Source organism: Urocitellus parryii, chromosome 5, assembly GCF_045843805.1.
Source record: "Urocitellus parryii isolate mUroPar1 chromosome 5, mUroPar1.hap1, whole genome shotgun sequence".
Classification (NCBI taxonomy): Eukaryota; Metazoa; Chordata; class Mammalia; order Rodentia; family Sciuridae; genus Urocitellus; species Urocitellus parryii.
The window spans coordinates 36,449,065-36,460,233 of NC_135535.1; the positions used below are offsets into that span (position 1 = coordinate 36,449,065).

Genomic DNA, 11,169 nt, shown 5'->3' on the forward strand with positions numbered 1-11,169 from the left:
CTAGTGGACCTCCATCCAAGTTACCTTAACTTCTTGTTGTTTCAGTTTTGTACTCCTTCTATATCCTCCACAATATCACATGTTCTGCCCCCAAGTATAGTATGCTCAGTTTGCAGCCCCTGTAACTTCAAGCAAACATACAAGACAGGGTAGTTCAAACCCAAGACTGACTTGTTTTTGGTAAAGATAAAATAAGCCACTTTTAGATTTAGACAGTTTATTACTTATATAGTCAGCAAAAAAGATCAAGCCAAAGTTGCCAATTTCTTGTTTCACAAATTGGAAAGGATAATATTAAAACAACAGGAGTCAGATAACAACAATGAGATCTGAGGGATACACATGGCTGAAGAGCTAAAGACAGACTGTACCTAAGTGGTTTATGCTCTGAGACTCTCTTCTGAGAGGGATGAGGCAGAAAGCTCCACACCTTATCAAAACTCAGAAATTGATGATCTGTCTCATACTAGCCTGCTGAGAAAGATAGTGAGGAGACTAGGATAAGGTCTAATGTAGCTCCTTATAGGCCTTCTATTCTCTCTATTGAAATAGTATCACAACATGCTCTGCCAAGACTCAGACATGTATGGTTCAAGCTTTTGTTTACATGGATGTGTGCAAGGAACCCAGGTACCAAGATGGACTTACTACCTGTAGTTAGCACTTCCTTTGCTTTTGTTGCAGCAAATGCTCAAAGTTCTCAGATTTTATAAGGGTGACATGTCTCCAATAGTCTATGCGAAAATAGCAGTTTCTTTGCTTGTTATCTCAAATGACTGCACAACATATCAGCGTCAGTTTTATATGACCACTTAGCAGTTTTTCCTCTCTGACATAATTATTTTCTCCCCAGTGGTCAGCATTATGCAGATGCTGATTATTAAAGGATTATTTAAACTTCTTTTAAAGAAAAAGAGTAATTTTCTTCTTGCTGTCAGAATTAAGTTTGAACTTAGATTTCACAGTGACATGAGATTTCCTGTGTAATACTAACAACTTTCATCTAGAAAGAATTATTCAGAGATTTTAACATTTAGTCACATCATGTCTTAAGTTTTGTAGTCTACAAAACAGTTTAAAGTCCAAAAAAGAAAATGCTACTAAATTTCAGCAAATCATAATTTTGAAGATATTTAATTCCATTGCTAGAAATTATGTGTAGTAATTAGTAAGACAAACTTCATAACTTGTGTAAAGAAAATTTTTGATTTTTTTGCCTATTTAAAACACATTATTATATTTATTGTCTTATGAATTTTAATTTTACAAACAATAATATTTGTGATTTGTAATTACTAGAGAAACTTTAATTCAAATTCAAGAAGTTATACTGAGCAATATGTTAGTTATATTATGATTTTTTAAAGTGAAATAAATTCTAATTTTCACTTTCTAAATGGTTTTAGAAAGGCTGGATGAAAACAAATAGACCCACCACGTTAGCATTGAGAAAATAGATTTCCTGTGATAGCAGAGATAGCATTCAAAAGCAGAAGCCCAAATGCTGAGCAGTGACTAAGTGAATGGCAAACTATTCCAGACTTTATTTCAGTCTTCCAAAGGGCTTCAATCTGGGAGAAAGCACAAAGTGGAAATGCACTGGCCCAGTCAAGATCAAAATTTTAATTTCAGATCAACACAGTTTACTATTGGATTAAGATGATCTACCCTGTTTTTGCTTTAGTTCAGAAAGCAGAGAATAATATAGAGACCTAGATGTAATTATTTTATTTGAGCCATTATTCTGGAGGCAGAAAAGGAGGGAGTAGGGGAAAAATTCCGGAGAAGAGAGAAAAAGTCAGTGTTTTAGTGATCTGATTACTACTGAGGGCAATTCACTCTCATATGGAGAGAGAATCCTCAGAGAAACCATGAAGTACTTATTTCAGAATTACCCACACTGAAGAATATGAAACTGGAGTAGTTATCTACTGATATCATTGTTGGTTGAATGTTGCTCTCAAAAGCATTATTTTCCTGTAATTCAGGACTCCACCTCTGCACAATTTTGAAACAGGCTTCCATGGCATTGGAGAAAGCATTTTTGCAAAGAGTCACCAAAATGCTGATATACACTTGACATGAAATGTTGACCTCATACAAGCAAGTGCACATTTCAGCTGTGTAGAAATCAGATAGTCCAAGGGAATATGGCGTGGGCAACCCAAATATCTGCTGTGCTAAGGGCCTGCTACAATCCAGAGATAAGACCTTGCTTAAAGAAGGGACTTTAAATTATCTCTACAAATTTTCAGATATAATATAAGCATTTATGCTAATATAATTTATGTCAGACAACATGATTTAAATGAAAATTAAGAGAAATACATAAGAAAGATGCACAAATATTTAACTAGATACAGGAGTTAACCAACATACAGTTTAAAATGACTGTTTAGATAATGATATAAAATTTCATTCAATTAAGGACAATACACATGAAAACTATACAAGTAGAAATGTATTAATTGAAATTTAGAAATTAATGGACAGGTTTAACAGAAATTTCGACACAGCTGAATGATGAATTAATGAATTAACATGTAGAAAATGTTCAGACTAAACCCCAGAGACAAAAAGATGTGAGGTATAGAAGAGATGTTAAGATATACATGGGATACATCTAAAATACTTGCATTTAGAGTGCCAGGTGAGAGATGGAAAGGGAGCAGATATAACATCTGAAGATTGACTGAAAATGTTCCACATACCGTGAAAGATAGCAAGCCAGAGATTCAAAGAGTGCTTTTAACCAACCCCACACAGTAAAGAAACAGCTGTCTATCATGATAAAATTTCTGAAAAATTAAAAAGCAGTCATAAAATGAGAGCTTTTAAGTGAGAATAATAAAAAATCCAGCTGATGTCTCATTGGTAATCATGGAGGCCAATTAACAATAGGATTGTATCTTTAAGGGGCTTAAAGAAAATAACTACCAATCTAGAATATTATAACTCTAACTTAAAAAATAAACATGAGATAAATATGCTTCAAATAAAGTCTGAAGAAACTAATCAGTTAGTTGCAAGTATCACTGTATTAGTCAGCTTTTTAGCCGTGGTGACTGAAGGACCCAACCGGCACAATTATAGAGGAGGAAAAGTTTATTTGAGGGCTCATGGTTTTAGAGGGCTTAATGCATAGAAGGCTGGCTCTACTTCTTAGGGCTGGAGGTGAGGCTGAACATCATGGCAGAAAGGGTGGCTGACAGAAGCAGATCACATGGTGATCCAGAAGCAGAGTCTCCTCTTGCCAGATTAAAATATTTAACCAAAGCTGTGCCGCAATTCCTACCTCCTCCAGCCATACCCTACCACTTCAGTTACCACTCAGTTAATCCCTATCAGGGGATTAAATCAGTGATTGTGTTAAAACTCTTATAACCCAATCATTTCTTCTCTGATCCTTCTTGCACTGTCTCACACATGAGCTTTGGGGCCACCTTATACCCAAACCATAACATTACCTTGTGAGACTGAAAACACAGAGACATAAAATATATGACAGAATAAAAAAGGTATAAAGGATAAATGGAATTTAAGGAGTCCATTTCCAATATTTCTTACCCCTATTCCCTGTGTCCAGTTGATGATAATTTAGGCCACATAGTAGGAACTGTAGTCTGTATTCTGGAAAATTCTGTGCATGGGTCCTGATGAAGATGGACAGATCACATGGCCATTGCTATGGTGTTTATTCGAGTTTTAAAACCACATAGTGACATCATGTTGATTTTAAATCTTCTATTAAACTGAAAGGAATATAGTAACAAGCCTCACAGTGGACCCTTGAATAGAGAACATATTAAAAAGCTAGCTGAAAATAGAAAGATAAGAACTTTTTCTCACATTTTTATTATTAATAATGATTATTAAGGTATTGAATAAAATATTGTTTAAATAAAAAGTTTGAAAATTATATTTCTAAGATGTGAGTTATTCATAAAACTTTCAGAGGAAGTAAAATATTATCATAGTAGAACCAATATGTTCACCTATTAGAAGTTCATTTCAAAGTAGAACCAATATGTTCACCTATTAGAAGTTCATTTCAAAGTGAATTAATTTCCTTACAAGTATAGAGAAATAGGAATTAGATTATTAAATTTTTGCATAATCAGAGGATAATATCTTTTTTTCAACATTGGCATTATTATAAAATTACTGTAATAATTTCATTAGGTTTATCATGAGCATGCATGGCTCAAATGTTCTGAGAAAAACAAAACAATTCTGCACAACATTTTTATAAAATGTTTAGATTACTGAATTTAACAAAATTTCAATTTATATTTCTTAAGTTAATTTTTTTAGGGCATACATAAGTAAAAGTGGAAACATCCTTTACTTAATATTAGTGCTAACTCTAGCAACTTGAAATAGCTCTCCTTGAAGAAAGTCTGCATGACAAGGTTAAAATTAGATAATGATTGATGCAAAGATGTTAAAAATAAAGGCTGAAAGAGTGTGTGTTTTTTTTAAATATACCTAGTCAACAGTGTCCACACTTTATAAAAAGAGTCTGTTTCACAGCTTTCCTAGAAATTACACTGGGAAAACAGTTCTGCTATTTTTTTTTTCTTTTTCTTTTAAATAAACTGTACTCTTCCTTTTAGGGTCCCCTGCTACTTTGAACCACAAACTTTCATTATAAGCTTGTTTTATGTCACTTGCATTTGTATTAAACATACTTTGGCTCACTGATGTCAGAGATAATATTGGTACTGAGATCCCAATATAGCTTTCTTCTTGGGAATACTATATACTTTAAAATAACCTAGAACAGAGAATATCCCTTTTGGCAAGGTACACTGGTGTTAATCCTGCTCTGGCAGGTCATCAATGAAAAAGGGTTATCCCCACCCTACTCCAATACAAAGTGCAGCTACTGCCAGAATTAAAAAGCTTCCTTCACGTTCATACATAATTCAACATGTGTCTTCTGATATCTGACGATTGTGCCTACTGTAGCCAAAGGAAAAAAATATTGAAATAAAAAAAAAACATGTTATGAGTCACAATAAACAGCTCTGTATGTAGAAAGAATACATTTTTATATATTATTGAAATGTTATTAGAGGTTCTAGTTCAAAAATTCTAACACCAAGAATGACACAAAGAATAGTATGTTTATGTCCATTACATACAAACAACATCCTCTTCCTCAGAGGTAGTCACCAGGAAGAGTTTTGTGTCTTTTCTGAGATGCTCTGTATATGCAAGTGTTTTTTTTTTTTTTTGTGTGTGTGTGTGTATGTGTATATGTTTCAAAAGGAATAGTTTTTAAAGCAAAAATATAGTTATAACTTGAGGAATATTTTAAAAATAATATATATAGTTATTAATTTAAGTGATACAGGTTTACATATTTCCAGTGGATGTATTTCAGTCATTTTACTATTTTTAATTAATTATTGTTTTAATACTTTATCAAATTCCTATAGGGACATATTATTCAAATAAGATATTCTTAATGTGGATGAAAACAATAGAGAATAAAGTAATTTTGTGCTTAATATGTATATACCCTCATCCAAATGATTTACTTTTATTAATTTGCCAAATTAGCTTATAAGATTATCAATTCATCTAATTTTATGTATAAAGAAACTGAGTCAACAAAAGATGCTACACGTGAAATTCACAGAGAAATGAACAGCTAAGGGTATCATTGATTCCTGGTAGTGTGACTGTAGGAAACTACATTCTTACATATTCTGTTACCTTGGTTATCACATTTAGGCTATTAATCTGAAAATATTATCTTCAAATACATTGTATAGCTCTGAAAGTTCATACTATGACATAAGGTTCATTTTATTATTCCTTCTGTGTGTTCCACACACAAATGATAGACTTCTTTTTCCCCATCCTAGTATACACTATGAATTACTTCCCACAATCTATATTGCTGTCACTCCTAACTCTTTCCAATAGAACTATCAGAGATAATTTCCTTTAGGCTGCCTTGACAGCCACACAGAGTGTGGACTTATGATTCTGATGTTGGCACCAGGCTTCCTGCCTTGTGAGGATCCATCTGGAAATTGACTTCCTGTCTCTCTTGGCATTGTATGCGTCAGCTGTGTGACACTGGTTCATTTGGGGGTTCTTCTTCCTGGCATCTCTCTTACATTGCCTGTCACTCCCATCAAAACAAAAACTCTATAGTGATACATTAACCCTTCTGGTACCAAACCCCCTTTTAAGGGAGTAATCATTTTTTTTATTAAAAACAGTTTTCAAAAATGTTGTGGAAGTGTTGACCCACATTATCTTCCACAGTAACAATAAGCTGCTAACCTCATCTGAGTGCAGCTGTGCATGACCAAAATACTTGACATACAGTTCCATTTGTTTTTACATAGCCAAAGCTAAATGATGCTGCTGAAAGGAAAAATCACTAACATTTGAAGGTTTTGTGGGAATATTTCCAATTCTTCCTTCTGAAATTAGATCCAGTTTTCATGAAATTATGAATTTATTAGATCATGTCTAATTAGCGATTGTAAGCATAGAGAAAAAAGTAATGGTGCAGGGTAAATAAAAATATTTCTAACATTTTTCTAAGAAAAATATAAGCTGATTGGGAAGACTATATTATATTTACATTAAGTTTTACAAAAAGAGCAATAGCATTCCTTGAGAATGAAGAGCTAAGGGTAAGCCTACTTGGTGCCTGTTTATAGATGTACCTGAGGAAGCAATTCAATAGATACATTATAAATTTTAACTGCTTAGAAGAATTAAGCCTTCCTCTTCTAAAAGAGGTATACATGTACATTTATTTATTTTTTTGTTGTTATTTAGCTGACTTATTTTATCAGCATTTTATTGTAGTCATTACAGCTATTTGTAAATACTCCAGTTATTTGCCTTTATTGCTATGACTGACAAATTGTGAACAAATGTGATATATATATATATTTTTTTTTTCAGGTGTTATTGTGCCATTGTAAAATGGTGCCTTTGTTGCCCTGGGTTATTTGGTTACTTTGATGAACACCCACTCTGTTGACCTGGATTGGACATTAATGTGAGAAATAAATAAACCTATATTATGTTGTTCATTGAAATTTGGAGACTGTTAACTACCACAACATTATCTAGCCAATCTTGCCTCTTCTAACACACACAAACTGTATTGCAGGTTCCATATTCATGGATTCAAAAAATTTTGGATCAAAAAGACCCCATCCTCTCAATGCATCTCTACTAAACTGGTACTTTTTTATTTCTTGTCGTTATTCCCTAGACAATACAGTGTAAAAATAATTTACATAGTCTACATTTTATTAAGTATCATAAGTAATCTAGAGATGATTTAATGTATGCAGGAAGGATGTATATAGGTTATATGCAAATACAGTGGAACATCTGCAGAGAATCATATCCATGAGCTCCTAGAACCACTCCCCAATGGAAACTAAGGGATGGTTTTATCTGTCCTAGGGACCCTTGTCTTCATTTTTTTTTTTTCAGGCTGCAGTAATAAAATGTTAGAGAGTTTGCAGTTTATAAACAAAAACAATGTATGTCTCATAGTTCTAAAGGCTGAGATGTCCAAGATCAGGGCACAAGCAGATTCAGTGCCTGATTAGGACTCACTTTTTAAAAAGCCTTCCCTTAATTGCAATTTCACAAGGTGAAGCAGCTGGGGGTCTATCTCAGGCCTCTTATAAAGGGCACAAGTCCCATTCACTTATCAATGTCCTTAGGCAGAACTTAATCATCTTGCAAAGGCCTCAACTGCTTGTACCATCAACTTTAGGGTTAAAATTCAGCCATGGCTTAGGTTCTTAAAATTCATAACCATCTCCCATATTATTTTTCATCTAAAACTTAGTCACATAACTGCTTCTGATATGGGGATATGTCAGTGTTTTGAGAAGCTGCTTTGATACCACATACCTAAAATGTTTTCCCCTCCCTTCACTTATAGCAGGGAAGAAGGCTTTCTGTTTCATGTTAGATGTCAATGTTAACTATAAGTTGTACATATTTGGGGGACATTAATCTGCAAATTTATAGAGTTCCTTTGAGTACCACTTAAAAATAAGATCCACAAGTAATGTGACTATTAGGCCAGCCTTTTATTCAACAACAAGGCTTTAAATTAAGGTGAAATTAGGGCATACACATTTTTACTTCAATCATTTTTTTTTCTTATTAGAACCTATAATATTAAATGACATTTATTTTTCAAGAATTATAATTCTGCTTGTGACTTAATGTTGAGCATTTTAAAAGTAAATGTGTGGAAAATCTAATACATGGTCTCTCTGGTTTGACCTCGCCTCCTTCATTGGTTTTGGGTTCCATCCTACCTCAATCATTCATTTCCATGGGAAAGTCCTAGAGATCCTGTCTTACCATAATTTAACCCCTGCAAATGTAAAAGCATGCATGTGTCCACTTTCTAACCACATCCCTCTTTTTTTCCATTTCATAGTCACTACCTGGAACTCAAGTCTCTTGAAATCTAATCAGTATCTCTGTTCTGCTCCATGGGCACTATTATACTGTCCTTTGCCCTCCTGATAGCTTTTCCATATACCAAAATTAAAATCATTGTCTCTGATTTTGGTTCCTTTTATATATTCTCTACTCCTTTTTTTAAAAAAAGTTACTCTTGCTTTATTTTATCCCCTTGGCAAAACAAAAATCTTGTCTAACTAAACTTTTCTCCTTTACCAGGCTTACAACCATGCAACATCAGGTTGGAGGAAAGTGCACAACTGAGTTAACTTGTCTCACTTTAAATTCATGACTTTTAGTACTTCATTGAGAAAACTGTAGCAATCATTAGCAAACTTTCACAGAAAGTCACTACCACATCCAACCATCTACCAGTGTTAGCACATTCATACTCCAACCATCCTACTTGTTAATATGAACTCTTAGTGATTCATTTTAAAGACAGCCCCTCTACTCATTGATGAATCCTATCATCCATCACCTATTCCATTTCAATATTCCAGAGATCCTTCTCTCGCTATCATTCTTAATATTTTCTTTCTTTTTTCTTGCTATGGGATCAGTGTGCAAATATTTTGTTATTTCTTCAGTCTGAAATATTTTCTTTCCTCACCAGCTCTCATGCCATTTTTTTCTTTTACATTGCAGGGAAACTCATTAAAATCTTTGTCTTTGGGCTGGGGGTGTGGCTCAAGTGGTAGCGCGCTCGCCTGGCATGCATGCGGCCCAGGTTCGATCCTCAGCACCACATACAAACAAAGATGTTGTGTCCGCCGAGAACTAAGAAATAAATATTAAAAATTCTCTCTCTCTCACTCTCTCTTAAAAAAAAAAAAAAAAAAAAAATCTTTGTCTTTGCTTGCTGTGTCCAGACTTCTTTGTCTCTTCTCTGAAATGCACTCCAATCAGGTTACCCCCAACACTCCACCAAAATTGCCCTTCCAAGTTCGCCCTGCTACAAGGATGTCCTTCTCATCCCCTTCACCACTTCCTGCTCTCTTTTACTCTTAATGTTACAGAGTTCAGACTACTTTTCTCTATGAACACATTCCTCTGGAGATCACAGCCAGTCCCCTGGCTTTAAATATTACCTTTCCTTTGGAAGTTCCCCTTTATTTTCCATATAAAAACAGAAATACTCATTATACTTTTATTTATTAGACGTTAACTAGGATTTTGTATGTGCTCACCTAAAAATAATGTAATCAACATTGTAAGCCCTGCTCTCAAACAGCATGAGAAATATAGAGTCCATTAGGTCTGTTTCTGTCATACCAGACATTATATTATTGTTTCTCTTAATTCTGTCTTCAACCTTAAAATTAGATTTTTTTTTTTTTTTTTTGGTACTAGGGATTTAACTCAGGGTCACTGCACCACTGAGCCACATCACCAGCTCTACTTTGTATTTTATTTAGAGACAGGGTCTCACTGAGTTGCTAAGCACCTCATCATTGCTGAGGCTGGTTTTGAACTAGAGATACTCCTGTCTCAGCCTACAGAGCTCCTGGGATTACAGGCATGAGCCACCATGCCTGGCTTAAAATTAGATGTTCTGATTACTGTTTTATGTGGACTGTTCCAATTGCATACTCAGACTACTTTTTTTCTTTTCAAATTCAACCCACAGAAATAACTTCAGTGGTGATTTCTCTCAATCATGTGCATTTTTTAAAAGTATTTTTAATATTATGTATTTTTCAAGATGTGATGTTAGTATCAAGAGTGATGTTTATATTTATTTAATCCCACTAGATGTCATATATTATGTGGGGTACCCAGTATGTAGAAGAAAGCAAAACAGATGTTGTTCCTGCTCTCATCAGTTTTAAAATAGCATGAAATTCATTATTCCAAATTAATTATTTTTATAGTATATATAAAATATTTATATTTTATATGTACATCTTTATAAAATATTATATATGTACATATTTATTCTATATAAATATAAATAAATCCATTTATATGTAAAAGGATTTAGCCTCTCATTTGCATATTTTTATTTTCTAATTGCTTTTCTTAAATTTTATAACTTTCTCATGAAAAATACTTTATATTCCAATTTTACATTAAAAACTAAAAAATGTGATTTAGCACTTGTGTGTGTTTAACTTGTGAACAAATATTTATAGACAAGTACAAGCATAAATCCTCTTTTGCAATCCATAACTCATTGTTCATTATGAGTTTGGTACATGCAATCAGGGATATTATACATAAAACAGCTTGAAGTTATGGGGTTTGATAATTTAAAAAGTTGGTTATAAGACTAAAGACTTGATAATCCAAAAGTATAGGTCATGAGCAAAAACATAATAACAATAAACTAATAACTATTCCATAGCAAATTGGTAAACCTGATGTTGCATATTTATCTGGTAAAAAGTTAATTGTTCAAAGAATGTATTTGTCAAGACACTGTAAACATTTTATTCCAATCCTTATTTCTGTCCTCACATGTCCTTTTTCAATATGCTATAATGTATTTGAATCCATCTGAAAATTTGTTAAAAATTTTGCTAAATATGAAAAGGAAGTTGATCTTAAGAATTACTATAAATGGGACACATTATTCTATAGAGAGGAAATATCTCATTTATGTCATGTGCCTGCTTATTCTATATATAATCAGAGATATCTTTGGTCTGCTCAAAATAGATTCGTGCTAACTCACAAATTAACAGTGGA

At 33.4% G+C, this 11,169-nt stretch overlaps 1 pseudogene; it reads left to right on the forward strand.

The window, feature by feature from the left end:
• Positions 1 to 10,573: 10,573 nt before the first annotated feature.
• Positions 10,574 to 10,693, forward strand: LOC113184661 (small nucleolar RNA SNORA40; annotated as a pseudogene).
• Positions 10,694 to 11,169: the final 476 nt, after the last annotated feature.